General features: G+C 41.2%; 1 protein-coding gene across 16 annotated transcripts in view; it reads right to left on the reverse strand.

Moving 5' to 3' along the window:
* LOC145536807 (histone-lysine N-methyltransferase PRDM7-like) overlaps positions 1-16,011 on the reverse strand; it is a 44,244-nt gene extending 28,233 nt beyond the window's left edge. For 8 of the 16 annotated variants that reach the window (XM_081566770.1, XM_081566769.1, XM_081566778.1 and 5 more), the window contains exons 1-2: positions 15,711-15,962; positions 12,992-13,299 (exon numbers count right to left, since the gene is read on the reverse strand). The gene's annotated coding sequence lies outside the window, so the exon portion shown is untranslated. Of the gene's footprint in view, positions 1-12,991; positions 13,300-15,710 lie in introns of all 16 variants that reach the window. The other 8 variants (XM_081566781.1, XM_081566771.1, XM_081566780.1 and 5 more) reach the window with 1 other exon arrangement.
* Between the last annotated feature and the right edge of the window lie 313 nt (positions 16,012-16,324).

Here is a 16,324-nt window from a genome sequence, read left to right on the forward strand (position 1 = left end):
TTTGTTTCCAAGGCAACCATTCAATATCAGAGTAACCCAAGTCTATGCCCTGACCAGTAATGCTGAAGAAACTGAAGTTGAACGGTTCTATGAGACCTACAAGACCGTCTAGAACTAACACACCCAAAATATGTCCTTTTCATTACAGGGGACTGGAATGCAATAGTAGGAAGTCAAGAGATACCTGAAGTAACAGGCACATTTGGCCTTGAAGTACAGAATGAAGCAGCGCAAAGACTCATAGAGTTTTGCCAAGAGAACGCACTGGTCATAGCAAACACCCTGTTCGAACAACACAAGAGCAGACTCTACACATGGACTTCACCAGATGGTCAACACCGAAATCAGATTGGTTATATTCTTTGCAGCCAAAATGGAGAAGCTTTATACAGTCAGCAAAAACAAGACTGGGAGCTGACTGTGGCTCAGATCGTGAAGTCTTTATTGAAAAATTCCCACTTGAATTGAAGAAAGTAGGGAAAACCACTAGACTATTCAGGTATGACCTAAATCAAATCCCTTACGAGTATACAGTGGAAGTGACAAATAGCTTCGAGGGATTAGACCTGACAGACAGAGTGCCTGAAGAACTATGGACGGAGGTTCCCGAACTTGTACAGGAGACAGGGATCAAGACCATCTCCAAGAAAAAGAAATGCAAAAAAAGTAAAATGGCTGTCTGAAGAGGCTTTACAAAGGGCTGTGTAAAGAAGAGAAGTGAAAAGCAAAGGAGACAAAGAAAGATATACCCATTTGAATGCAGAGTTCCAAAGAATAGCAAGGAGAGTTAAGAAAGCCTTCTTTAGTGATCAGTGCAAAGAAAGAGAGGAAAACGATAGAATGGGAAAGACGAGAGATCTCTTCAAGAAAATTAGAGATACCAAGGGAACATTTCATGCGAAGATGGGCACAGTAAAGGACAAAAATGGTATAGACCTAACAGAAGCAGACGATAGTAAGAAGAGGTGGCAAAAATACACAGAAGCACTATACAAAAAGGATCTTCATGACCTAGATAATCACGATGCCATGATCACTCACCTAGAGCCAGACATCCTGGAATGTGAAGTCAAGTGGGCCTTAGGAAGCATCACTATGAACAAAGCTAGTGGAGGTGATGGAATTCCAGTTGAGCTATTTCAAATCCGAAAAGATGATGCTGTGAAACCAGTGGACTCAATACGCCTTCAAAATTGGAAAACTCGGCAGCGGCCACACAACTGGAAAAGGTCAGTTTTCATTCCAGTTGCTAAGAAAGGCAATGCCAAAGAATGGTCAAACTACTGAACAATGCACTCATCTCACACGCTAGTAAAGTAATGCTCAAAATTCTCCAAACCAGGCTTCAACAATATGTGAACCATGAACTTCCAGATGTTCAAGCTGGTTTTCGAAAAGGCAGAGGAACCAGGGATCAAATTGCCAACATCCGCCGGATCATCGAAAAAGCAAGAGAGTTCGAGAAGAGCATCTATTTCTGCTTTATTGAGTATGCCAAAGCCTTTGACTGTGTGCATCTCAAGAAACTGTGTAAAATTCTGAAAGAGAAGGGAACCCCAGCCCACCTGATCTGCCTCTTGAGAAATCGGTATGCAGATCAGGGAGCAACAGTTAGAACCGGACATGGAACGACAGACTGGTTCCAAATAGGAAAAGGAGTATATCAAGGCTGTATATTGTCACCCTGCTTATTTAACTTATATGCAGAGTACATCATGAGAAACGCTGGGCTGGATGAAGCACATGCTGGAATCAAGATTACCGGGAGAAATATCAATAACCTCAGATATAAAGATGACACCACCCTTATGGCACAAAGTGAAGAAGAACTAAAGAGCCTCTTAATGAAAGTGAAAGAGGAGAGTGAAAAAGTTTGCTTAAACATTCAGAGAACTCATGCCGTCTGGTACCATCACTTCATGGCAAATAGATGGGGAAAGAGTGGAAACAGTGGCAGACTTTATATTTTTGGGCTCCAAAATCACTGCAGATTGTGACTTCAGCCAGGAAATTAAAAGATGCTTACTCCTTGGAAGAAAAGCTATGACCAACCTAGACAGCATATTAAAAAGCAGAGACATTACTTTGCCAACAAAGGTCCATCTAGTCAAGGCTTTGGTTTCTCCAGGAGTCATGTATGGATGTGAGAGTTGGACTATAACGAAAGCTGAGCGTGGAAGAATTGATGCTTTTGAACTGTGGTGTTGGGGAAGACTCTTGAGAGACCCTTGGACAGCAAGAAGATCCAACCAGTCCATCCTAAAGGAGATCAGCCCTGGGTGTTCATTGGAAGGAGTGATGTTGAAGCTGGAACTCCAGTACTTTGGCCACCTGATGCGAAGATCTGACTCATTTGAAAAGACCCTGATGCTGGGAAAGATTGAAGGTGGGAGGAGAAGGGGACGGCAGAGGATGAGATGGTTGGATGGTATCACCAACTCAATGGACATGAGTTTGGGGAAACTCCGGGAGTTGGTGATGGACAGGGAGGCCTGGCGTGCTGCCGTCCAAGGGGTCGCAAAGAGTCGGACACGACTGACATTGACTGACTGAATAAACTGAACTGAACTGATGTACCCATGGGTTAGTTAGACAAACAACATCAGAACATTGCAGTTTAAGGAAGAGAGCATTTTCTTGCAGGGCCATGCAAGGAGATGGGTGGCTTATGCCTTTAACAATCCTGAACTTTCCAAACACTTTCAAGAATGCCCACTTATACAAAACTTGAGGGAGGAATGTGATTAGCTCTGACAACCTTCTTGCTGTCAGATATTCTATTCTTGAAGAAAAGTCATAGTGAGGTAACTGTGTTCCTGTAAACCTCTAGCAAAACAAATATTAGTCTCAATGCTGAAAGGTAAGATTCCAAGCTTGACTTTCACACTCCAAGGTCCTGTTTAGGAGGAGGGGCTTCCTGGGCAAGCTGATTATCCTGCCTGAGAGCATTCATCCAGCACCCAGTCTTGGTCCTCCCACCAGTGGCCAGTCACAGCTGAAGATGCAGCTCTCAGTCTCTGGGCCCTCCTCTTACCAAGGTCCCCATACCCTGCCCAGCCACCTTAAAGGAGGGAGCCAGGTGCCCAGCCCACAGTTGCCCTCAGTCTTCTCAGTCTACCCTAACTTTGGGGGGGAAGCTGGGTCTTGTAGACTCTGACCCAATCAGATTATTGCAAGCGTTGAGTCATGGAGGTGGGGATGGCAGAGGTAGGTTGCCTAGTGCTCTGAACCCTGGGCCAGGCCAGTGAGTGTCTCTAGCAAGGTCTCTGGACCTCTGCAAGACTCGGCCTTTGGCCTGTCCCCAGGCTCCACCCCTTGCTACCCAGACCAAGGCCAGAGGACCTGGAGGGCCATGGACGAAGGCTGAAATATACCTTTTACTACACTCTGCTGAGAGGCTGACTATTGGTGGACCTGGTCTTCTAACCTCTATGGTCTTTAGCTAAGGACGGCAGCTCCATGCCCATCTTGCCCCTATTACAGTATCTTCCTTGGTGAGATTATACAAACTTTGACTGAAAGTGGGTAACTTAGACCATCATGGTCTATTTCCACTAGCCCAAGATAATCACATTCTACTCTGTTTCTATAACTCAGGTAAATTAACTAACAATATCATGTGATGATATAGTTTTTATCTTCCTCTAACTGAAATATTATACTTAAAAAGCATAATGTCCCCTCAGACATATATATTGCAAATGGGGGAACCATTTATTCATTCACTGCTGGAGCTATAGTTGAATTGTTATATTTTGAAAACAATTTTTATTGGAATGGAGTTGCTTTACCATCTTATATTAGTTTCCGTTGTACATCTAAGTCAATCTATTATAGGCATACATAGATCCCTTCATTTTTGGATTGTCTTCCCATTTAGGTCACCACAGAGCACTGAGTAGAGTTCCTTCCACTTTTTTCGTTTTTGAATTCAAATTAAGTTATTTGTATTAACTGGAGGATAATTACTGTACAATATTGTGATGCTTTTTGCCATATATCAACATTAATGAGCCATAGGTATACATGTGTCCCACACATCCTTAAGCCCCACTCACCTCCCTCCCCACCCTATTCCTATGGGTTGTTCCAGAGCACTGGTTTTGAATGCCCTGCTTTATGCATATATAAACCTGAATGATGATTTTCCTGAATGATGAAATATGCAATTTTCTCTATATCACATATGAGTTATGGGTGTAGTTTTTTCTACATTAAATTTGATATCTGTATTTATGTTTGGAAATCTAGCTGTATATTTTTGGTCATGATAGATGGACTATTGTATGTTTCACATCTGGATATCTCTGCACTCTTTTCCCTACATAAACATGGAATGCTGTATTCTTCACATAGGAAAATTTGAGCACATGTTTTCCTGAATAAAGTATGGAATATTTTGCAGTTTTCTAATGAAAATCTCACTTAAGATTTTCGGACATGAAGTATATAATTCTCCATAGTCCAAATATGAAATACCGAGGCAAATTTTCATTACTGAACTAGGAAATTTGTACATCTCATAAATGATCATCTAGGTAAAGATTTTCCTACATGAAAGTTGGCATATTTCATATTTCACATAAAGAAATATGGACACAGATCTCCTTGTTTGGGGATACTCTGTATTTCACATATGAAAACATGGGTGCTGATGTTTCTACACTAAATATGTAACTCTCTATATTTCCCATTTGAAAATCTAGACACAGGTTTTCCTGCATGAAACATGCAATATGCTATATGAAAATCTGGAAAAAGGTTTTCCTGCTTAAATACTGAATGTTTTATTTTACACTTATTAAAATCTGTGTGCACATTCTGCACATGACATATGGAATTCTCTTGTGTTTCTCTTTGGAAAATATAGACATTCAGGAACCTACATTAAATATTAAATTCTCCTTAGAACTCATATTAAAATATTGGCACAGGTGTTGTGGGCCTAGGTTTTCAACTGTGAAATTATATAATTCTGTATGATTCACGTGTGGAAATCTGAGTGCAGATTTTCCTAAATGAAGTATGAAATCATGTATATCTTACAGATGATAAGTTAAGTGTAGATTTTCTGCTATATTGCTATATGGGATTCTGCATATTTCATATAAGAAAACCTTAATTATGATTTTTTGACATAGAATATGTAATTCTAATTTCACATATAGATATCTGGGAACAGATTTTCCTACTTGAACTATGACATCTCTATATTTCACATATAGAAATCAGTGTACAGATATTCACGCATCACATATGAAATTTTCCACGTTTCGTATGTGGGACTCTCAGGCCAGATATTTTAGAAAATATATGGAACTCTCTATATTTCCCAAGTAAAAACAAGATGAGGAAGTTTTGAGATGAAATATGGACGTTTGTTCATTTCTCATATGAAAACCAGGGTACAGATTTTCTCACATGACATATGAAACGTGTACATTTTAGATACGAAAATTTGAGTTCATATTTTTTACATGAATTATGGAATTTTCTATGTTTCAAGTATGGAAAACTTACCTTAGATATGCTTCTATGAAATATAGAATCCCTATATTTCCTATATGACATGTGGACCCTGATTTTGCTCCATAATATGTGCAATTCGCTACATGTCATATATGAATATCTTGGTTTAGATTCTCCCACATGAAATATGGAATTCTCTGTATGTCCCTTTCAAAACATGAGGGCAGGTTAACTTGACGAACAATGGAATTCTTTATATTTCACATTTGAAAATCTAGGTGCAGATTTTCTACATGAAATATGAAATTCTGTACATTTCTTGTATTAAAGTATTAGTGCAGATTTTCCCACTTCAAATATGGAATTCTCTATATTTCATATAGGAAAGCCTGAAAGATGACTTTCCTACAGGAAATATGTAACTTTCTATATTTCATACACGAAAATATGGGTACAGAATTTTCTCCAGGAAGTATGAAATCTGTATTTCATGTCTGAAAATCTAGCTGTATATGTTTGGTCATGATATATGAAATATTGCATGCTTCACATATGGATATATGTGCACGTATTTTCCTGCATGCATAGGGAATTCTGTATTATTCACATAGGAAAATTTGAGTATCCATTTTCCTGCTGAATCATGGAATTCTACTTTCATAAATGAATTTCTCAATTAAATTTTCTGACAAGAGATGTACAATTCTCTATCATTCAAATATGAAATTCCAGTAGCAAATATTCATTCCAGAAATACGAAATGTGTACATTTCACAAATGAAAATCTAGATAGAGCTTGTCTTATATGAGGTGTGGTACTCTTTACATTCCATATAAAAGATCTGAGCACAGATTTCCTTGATTTAAATATAGACTAATCTATATTTCACATATGAAAATATTGGCGTTGTGTGTTCTACAATATATGTATTTCTCTACATTTCACAAATGAAATGTTCAATTCTTCGTATCGCATTTATAAATATTGGCTGCACATTTTCCTACATGGTATATGGAATTCTCTGTGTTTAGCATTTGAAAATATAGACTTTCATTTTCCTACACTAAATATTAAATTCCCTAAACTTCACATATTAAAATATTAGCATGGGTTTTGTAGGCACAGTTTCTCAAATGTGAATGTGGAATTTTGTGTTTTGCATGTGGACATCACATTAGAAGTTTTCCTAAATGAAATATGGACTTCTGTATATTTTACAGGTGATAATTGGAGGAAGGGTTTTTCTGCTATATTGATACATGGGATTCTGTATTTTTCATATATGAAAATCTTATGATTTTATTACATAAATATGTAACTGTCTATATTTCACATTATACAACACTGGGAAAAACTTTACCTACATGAAATATGAAATCTCTACTTTTCACATATATTAATCAGTGAACAGATTTTCACACATGACATAAGAAATTTTTCATCTTTCATATAAGGAAATCCCATCCCAGACATTCATACAAAAAAACCCTGAAGTCTATATTTCATATATGAAAATACAGTTGCCAATTTTCCCACATGAAATGTGGAGTTCTCTCTATAGAATCACATGTGAAACCTGGACACCCATTTACCACAAAATATGAAATCTTCTATATATCATATAGGAAAATCTCTGCTCAAATTTTCCTCTAGGCAGTACTTAACATTATGTATGTCACACATGAAAAACTGGGTGCTAATTTACCCATGTACAATCCGGAATTGTGTATATTCTGGATATCAAAATCTGTGCACCAATATTACTACCTAAACTATGGAATTCGGTATATTTCACATATGAAAATCAGGGTGAAATTTTACTCAGTTAAAAATGGAATTCTCTATATTTTACATATGAAAATGTCAGTGCTGAATTTACATCATGAAATATTGAACTTTTTGTATTTCACTTTAGGAAAATCTGGATGCTGAGTTTCTTACATGAAATATGGTATTTTCTATACCTCATATATGACAATCTGGGTGGTGACTTCCTTACATTAAATATGGAAATCTCTATATTTCACAGACGAAAATCATGGCGTTGGTTTTCTTAAGATATGGAGAACCTATATGGTATTGGAGTTCTCTCTGTTTCACAAATGAAAATATGTGCACCACTGCTTCTTCGCAAAATATGGAATTCTTTGTATTTCTTCTATCAAAATCTAGGCTTGAACACTCTTTCATGGAAGTTGGACTTCTGTATATTTCACATTTGAAGATCAGAATGGATTTTCCTATGAGAAATATGAAATCACTGCATTTCGTGTGAACCACTGGTTCTTCAGGTACTGACACATTTGTTCCCTGTTTGTGTCCCTGTGCCTTGCACATGCGTGTGTACAGGTGTGTGCTTGTGTCACCTGTGTTTGCGTGTATGTGCATGGGCCCAGCCCCCTGCTGACATGGGAGATGAAGGCGAAAGAACATGAGATGTCTAACAACGAGAAGAGGAGGCAGGAGACGTCCACAGTCTAGGGGAGACTGGTCCACGCATCTCTGCGGTGACCCTGTTCAGGACAAGAATGAGCAAAGGATGGCCAGTGACAACTCTGGGTAGTGAGTCCACAAATCTGCAATTACCTCAGGAGACAAAGACAGGCTCACAATTTCTGCTGTGCTGTTGTGTGTGTTTGTATCCGCAAGAGGGGTTGGAGGGTTTGCAGAGTCACCCAGTGTAAATCAAGTGGTGGGGGCTCTAAAATCATGACCTGTGGACCCCTCAGTCTGTGGGGGCATTGGCTCTGATTAAAACTCTTCAAGAAATGGGCATAGAAGGAACCTACCTCAACATAGTAAAGGCCACATATGATAAGCCCACAGCAAATATTATTCTCAATGGTGAAAAACTGAAAGCATTCCCCCTAAGATCAGGAACAAGACAAGGGTGTCCACTTTCACCACTATTATTCAGCATAGTTTTGGAAGTCCTAGCTACAACAATCAGAGATGAAAAAGAAATAAAAGGAATCCAGATCGGAAGAGAAGAAAGTATAACACTCACTGTTTGCAGATGACGTGATGCTGTACATAGAATACCATGATACTATCAGAAAATTACTAGAGCTAACCAGTGAATTTAGCAAAGTCGGAGGATACAAAATCAATACACAGAAATCATTTGCATTCCTACATACTAACAATGAAAAATCAGAAAGAGAAATTAAGGAATCAATTCCATTCACCACTGCAACAAAAAGAATAAAACATCTAGGAATAAACTTACCTAAGGAGACAAAAGAACTATATACAGAAAATTATAATTTGATGAAAGAAATCAAAGATGATATAAACAGATGGAGAGATAATCCAGGTTCCTGGGTAGAAAGAATCAATATTGTGAAAATGACTATACTACCAAATGCAATCTACAGATTCAATGTGATCCCTATCAAAGTACTAATGGCATTTTTCACAGAACTAGAAAAAAAAAAGCCACAGTTCGTACGGAAACACAAAAGACCCTGAATAGCCAAAGTCATCTTGAGAAAGAAGAATGGAGCGGGAGGAATCAACTTACCTGCTTTCAAATTATACTACAAAGTCACAGTCATCAAGACAGTACACAAAAACAGAAATAAAGGCCAAGGGAACAAGATAGAAAGCCCAGAGAAAAACCCACACACATGTGGGCACCTTATCTTTGACTTAGGAGGCAAGAATATACAATGGGAACAAGACAGCAGTTTCAGTAAGTGGTGCTGGAAGAACTGGACAACTCAGTGCAAAGAATGAAATTAGAACACTTCCTAACACCATCAGTTCAGTTCAGTTCAGTTCAGTCGCTCAGTTGTGTGCGACTCTTTGCGACCCCATGAACCGCAGCACGCCAGGCCTCCCTGTCCATCACTAACTCCCGGAGTCCACCCAAACCCACGTCCATTGAGTCGGTGATGCCATCCAACCATCTCATCCTCTGTCATCCCCTTCTCCTGACCTCAAACTTTCCCAGCATCAGGGTCTTTTCCAATGAGTCAGCTCTTCCCATCAGGTGGCCGAAGTATTGGAGTTTCAGCTTCAACATCAGTCCTTCTAATGAAAACCCCGGACTGATCTCCTTTAGGATGGACTGGTTGGATCTCCTTGCAAACCGAGGGACTCTCAAGAGTCTTCTCCAACACCACAGTTCAAAAGCATCAATTCTTCTGCGCTCAGCTTTCTTTATAGTCCAATTCTCACATCCATACATGACCACTGGAAAAACCATAGCCTTGACGAGACGGCCCTTTGTTGGCAAAGTAATGTCTCTGCTTTTTAACATGCTGTCTAGGTTGGTCATAACTTTCCTAACACCGCACACAAAGATAAACTGAAAATGGACTAAAGACCTAAATGTAAGACCAGAACCTATATAACTCTAGGAAGAAAACATAGGCAGAATACTCTATGACACAAATCATAGTAAAATCCTCTATGACAAACCTCCTAGAATAAAGGAAATAAAAACAAAAATAAATAACTAGGTGCTAATTTAATTTAAAAGTTTTTGCATAGCAAAGGAAACTATACACACAGTGAAAAGACCACCCTCAGAATGGGAGAAAATAATAGCAACTGAAACAACTGACAAACTATTAATTTCCAAAACATACACACAGCTCATACAAGTCAATACCAGAGAAACAAACAACCCAGTCAAAAAGTGGGCAAAAGTCCTAAACAGATATTTCTCCAAAGAAGACATAGAGATGGCTAAGAAACACATGAAGAGATGCTCTCCATCACTCATGATTAGAGTGTTAGTCGCTCAGTCGTGTCCAACTCTTTGCAAGCTCACGGACTGTAGCCCACCAGGCTCCTCTGTCCATGGAATTTTCCAGGCAAGCATACTGGAGTGGGTTGCCATTTCTTCCTCCAGGGGATCTTCCTGACCCAGGGATTGAACCTGGGGCTCCTGCACTGCAGGAAGACTCTCTACCATCTGAGGCACCAGAGAAGCTCATTATTAGAGAAATGCAAATCAAAACTACAACGTGATATCACCTCACACCAGACAGAATGGGCATCATCAAAAAGTCCACAAGCAACAAGTGCTAGAGATGGTGGGAATGTAAATTGATACAGTCACTATGGAAGACAGTGTGGAAATGCCTTAAAAAACTAGGAATAAAACCACCATGTGACCCAGCAATCCCACTATTAGGCATATGACCTTCCAAAAACCAAAGCTGAAAAAGACACACGTACCCCAGTGTTCACTCCAGCACTATTTACAGTAGCCAAGACATGGAAGCAAGCTAGATGTCCATCGACAGAGGAATGGATAAAGAAGCTGAGGTGCGTATATACAATGGAATGCTACTCAGCCATAGAAAAAAAGGAATGCATCTGGGTCAGTTCTAAGGAGGTGGATGAACCCAGAGCCTATTACACAGAGGGAAGTAAGTTAGAACGAGAAAAACAAATACCGTATATTAACGCATACATGTGGAATCTAGAAGGATGGTACTGATAAACCTGATCCCAGAGCAGCAATAGAGACGCAGACATAGAGAACAGACTTGTGCACAAGGGTAGGGGAGGAGAGGGAGTGGGTGAGATAAATGGAGAGAGTAGCATGGATGAATATACATTAACATATGTAAATAGATAGCCAATGGGAATTTGCTGTATGACTCAGGGAACACAAACGGGGGCTCTGTAATAACCTAGAGGGGTGGGAATGAGCGGGAAGTGGGAGGGATTCAAGAGGGAGGGGACATATGTACACCGAAAACTATGGTTAATTCGGGTTGAGGTGTGACAGAAATCAAACCAATACTGTAAATAATAATCAATCAATGAAAAATAAATATTTGTTAAAAGCTAGAAATAGGTTAATTTGGAAATTACCTAGAATGTCACAATTGAGAGGGAAAAAACCCCTTAATATGTGATCTATTGCCTTCCAGGTTCCGTTCTCTTCATTTTTAAAAAGTATGAGATAGGGGAGTTAATGTCTTCATGATACTGTATCTATTATTTGGACCAGGAACTGTTCTCTGTGATATGTGCATGCTGACCTGACATCCCATGGTCTTTCATGCACTTAGGAGACACTGTGTTCAATCCGTACACGGTAAAGTTTCCTGCGGATGGACATGTGGATCTGCCTTTTGATCCAGAGTACACTAGACACCGCAATGTGTTCCAGATTGGGGGTCAGATACAACACGTCTCTGTTCCTCTCCACCTGGCACCAATCTGACTCAGCTCTTGCCAGGGAGGTGACTTTGGGTAAATTCATTCACCCGTTAACCGCTACGTGTTTCTGCTTCCTCAGCTGCCGAAAGGGATGACAGCATTAAAAATGCTACCTCATAGTGTTGTGATGAGTACTCAAAGACTTCATTATACGTGCACACATGGAGAGCTAACCACGGTTCAGAAGGGTGAGCTTATCTTCCTGCCTCTCTTCACTTCCGTTTCTGCTTGTACTCACACCCCCGTCCCCGCCCCCACCCTTTTCCCCTCCCACCCCAACTCCGCCCTCTAGCACCCGTGTTCCATCCTCAGACTCTCCATCCAAAATCATGGCTGACGATCTCCTCATGATTTACCTCAGAAAATATCCATACCATTACCCTTGGATTAAAAATCATGAATATTAGCAGAAGAAATAAGAAACACACTAAAACTGGCAATGTGAAAACTAAACAAGAAATAAAGCATTAATGATGAAAGTTTGACTATTAACATTTTCATATCTTCATTAGATTGAGATTTTCAGAATTTGATACAGGGGAATTACACTTGATAAAGAGAAAGCCAAAATAAAAAAAAACCTATGTGAAGAAGTTTCTTGGCCTTTAAATGACCCTCTGTAAGGTTTTTAAAACTTTATATACTCTAGTTCTATAACTGGCCAGTGACCACTTACTTCCTGTCATTATACATATCATAGGAAGGGGTCATTAGACTTGTAACTGCATAGAGAATATGCACTAAATTTTTCCATACGAGCACATGATGAAGCCTCAGTGTTGTATTTAGGCTTCACAATGTCCCCACAGGAAGAGCCGAATACTCATTATGCTAAAAAAAAAAAAAAAAAATCCTTCCCCCATGCCTCATACAATCCATTCTTGAGGCCCTGAAGGGCTGAAGTGATGCTGCAAGGTCCATGCGGTGAGTCAAAGGTGGTCTTGACACTGTGTCCCTGGAGCACTATCCAGGGAAATGTGGAACAGCAATAATATTAACTACAGTAATGACAACAGCTAGAATTGACCGGGAACGTACCATATGGCACATACTGTTCTGACACTTTCCCCTGTCTTAACATGGTCAGTGTTCTACACTGCCCCATGAAGTAGTTAAATTTACTCCAAGCTAGTGCTTCTATGTGGCTAATGGAAGAATGAGGCACAGAGACACTATGTTACTTGCTCAGAGTCGCCCAGCAGTCAGGGAACCACCGGTCTCGAGGCATTGTGGAAACCTCAGTGTGTTCTGTATTTATTCAGTCAAGGCTAAGATCCAACGGCTATGGCAAAATATGTAGAATAACAGCTACCACATAACACAAATTGATCTTACCTCATAGAAATGCACACGAAATAGAAATCGGATTTCTTCAGAAATCTTTCAGATAGAGGCTTGGCAAGACTGCATCAGGATGTTTTGCAGAAAGGATAGTCTGAGAGCCTCCTCAGAACAGCAGACAGCAGGTCAGTGAGTCTCCTAGACTGGAGGTCTTGGGTTTGTGCATCAGAGAAGGCAGCAAACCCCTGTCACCTACACATGCTCCCAGTGGAGACAGAGCCTGGCAGGAGGCAAAATAAGACCATTCCTCTGCTCTAGTAGTGCCTAGACAAGTTGTCCATGTCAATCAGAACTGAGGAATTCTAAAAAAAGAAAAATGGAGATTTCATGATCCGCACTCGGTGCATCTCACTTAGTGCAGCTACAATAGTGCCCTAGAATCTGTCCGTTTTCACTATGCTTGGGAAACTCTCAGGGACTTTAGTAAACCTCATTAGTAGCGAGACTGTCAGCAAAATAAGGGAAATAGCGATCAGAACACATATCAGAAAAAAAAAAAAAGTAGAGATGATCAACAAAACCCAAAGCTGGCTCTTTCAAAAGATCAATACAAATTCATAAACGTCTACTCATGTAGACCAAAAAAAGCAAGATATCTAAAGACAACACTTACGAATATCGGAAGTAAAATAGATTTCAGATCTCACAGAAATTAAAAGGATTCTGTGAATGATTATAATAACTACATCTGGCAATTTCGGTGAAAGGAACTAACTAACAAAGTTGAGCCAAAAAGAAATAGATAATCTATTTAAAAATCGAGCTTGTAGTTGAAAAATTTACAGAAATCTCCAGGCCCAGGTGGTATCCCTGGCACAACAGACAAAGGGAGGGAAAAAATGGGTAGGGACAGAGAAAAGGTGACTATATTCTAACACAACCAGTTACTCAAGGTAAAATGGGCCAAATCCAAGCAATGTGATGAAGCCATTGGTTTTATTTTCTCATTGTCCTCCAGCTTCTCCTTCCTGCCTCCCTCCTTTGCCCCAGTTGCTTCCTCCTTCTTAAGTCCTGCCCTGCATCAAGAGTAGCAGTGTTATGAGGCGCGATTCCCATATTGTAACTGATATCCGCTGGCTGACTGACATTCAGCTGGATGCTATCATCCCTGCAGCTGGTATACTCAAGCTTTCTGTCTCATCATGGACCAGAAGGTTTCACTCCTAATTTCAGGTATAGCTAGGAGAGAAGGTGCAGGGCACACGTTGGAGCCTTGAGTCCTTCATCTGTGAAATGCGGATGACCACAAATTGTGGGAGAAACAGAGATTTCGGCACCAGACCCTTTGCAATGAGTGCTAAACCCAATGAAACATGACAAACTCAGAGCATCACGGGACTCCTTGACATTCAGAAGCACCTCAAGTAGATTTCCCTGCCAGGACTGTTGCGTTTATTGCTCCTTCAGCCTGGAATGCTCTTCCCTTAGGTAAGCCCATGGCCTGCTCCCTCACTTCCTCCACATCTCTGCTTAATTGCCATCTTTCAGGGAGATTTTCCCTCATTATCTTGAATAAAATAATAACATCATACCCCACACACCCCCTTTCCCCTGATCTAGTATTATCTTTCTTCATAGTGCCTGCCACCCACCCTTGATTTACTTACTGACTACCAGGTCTCTGAAACGAGAGACTTGGTCCGTTTTGTCCTGTTACAAACTCCTCGAATAGCGCTCTGGTATATGGCAGGTGCTCAGAAAACATTTGCTGAAGGACAGTCGGGAGCCAGGCCCTTTACACACATCGCTAACATGCACAGGTACCCTCCAAGACCGACACTGGCCCCACTGAATTAATTATCATACACGCTCAATGACACACAGTCAGCATGTCAGGTTCCAGGCTTCGGAATCATATCTGCCAGCTTCCAAATCCTCAGCTCCTGGACAGAGACCTCACAGCCAAGAACTCAAGAGGTTTTATTTCTAACACAACGACTCCAAACAGCTCAGGTAGATACCCAGACACACAAAAAAAGGTCACTGAGTATCTGCACAGAGAGCTCACAACTCGAGCCTCAGACCCTCAAATACGACAGAGACCAAACACACTGCGACAAAGAGCCTCCAAACAGACCAAGGTCGTCAAGACAGAAACAAATGAGAATCGCACAGATACTTCACATCACGGAGACTGACTTCCGAACCACTCCGGACACTTACTAAGTTAATACAGAAACCGCTAAGCAGAAAGACATAACCTTGAGTAACTCAAGAACATCATACAACCTGCAGATAAAGTTCCCAGACAAATGGAAAACCTGCACCCTGTGCGCAGACCCCAAGCAGCTGAGAGTTTCCACCTTAAGACAAACCCCTCCTCAAAGCAGCTCAGAGACAGCACAACTTGGGACCCAGAATCAAAAGCTCAGAGATCTCACATTCTGGGGCGCAGACGCCTACACAGAGATCTCACACCCAGGGACTCAAGTGCCCCAAAGCTCCAAAAATGCACATCCCGGCACACAGGCACACACATCCTAGAGGCTTTGGACTATGGCTCTCAAAATCCACTCCGATCAAATACCCCATCACCCACAATCCTGGCCAATGGCTCAGAGAGATCAAGCGTACCCAAAACAGCATCTGTGATGTCACACGTAGCCATACACAACCCCAAGCTCCCTGACCCAGGTTACTCTCCAGGGAGAGACACGAAACAAGCCCTGAGACCTCTCCCTGGTCATGAATTGCATGCATCTGTGCGACTTACCGCGCGTTGCCATCTGATCCAGACTGAGGGAGAGCTCAGTAAGACTGAAACACGGTCGCCCTGCACAGCCACTGACTGTGCCGAACCTCGCCAGTAACCAAGGCAGCCATTCAACCCCTTCGGGAAAAGCGGTAAAACTCGGAGAAAACATGGCACACTCTGAAAAGCCGGGCAAACGAACGCAGGCGCACTGGTATACACACGCCTCGCGCCCAGAGGTCCAGCTCCGCGACCTCAGTGCCTGTCTAAGACAGGCAGCCAATGGGAACTGAGCAGGAGAAAAAGGAGGGCGGGAGTAGCCGGACTTCCGCGTATACTCGCGCTCCGGAAGAACTAATTCCGGCCATCTCCCGGTCGCCTTACCCCCAAAGCGGCAGCCAATCTCTCGCTCTGGAGCCATCCCCACCTTGGATGTGACCATGTCAAAACGAAGGGGTGGAGTTGGAAAAGAGACAAAGAAAGTTGCGGCTTAATATCAGTGTCCACTCAAATTCAAATGCGGCGGGAAGGCGGAGTGGAGCGAATGCGGTTGGACCCAGTGGCGCCATGAGTGCCTCCGCTGGGAACTGTGGTCGATGCCCGACGCGGTGTCAGGGGACCCTCTGTGTTGTCAC

This window comes from Giraffa tippelskirchi, chromosome X (assembly GCF_054371585.1).
Source record: "Giraffa tippelskirchi isolate mGirTip1 chromosome X, T2T-mGirTip1v1.2.pri, whole genome shotgun sequence".
NCBI classification, from domain to species: Eukaryota; Metazoa; Chordata; class Mammalia; order Artiodactyla; family Giraffidae; genus Giraffa; species Giraffa tippelskirchi.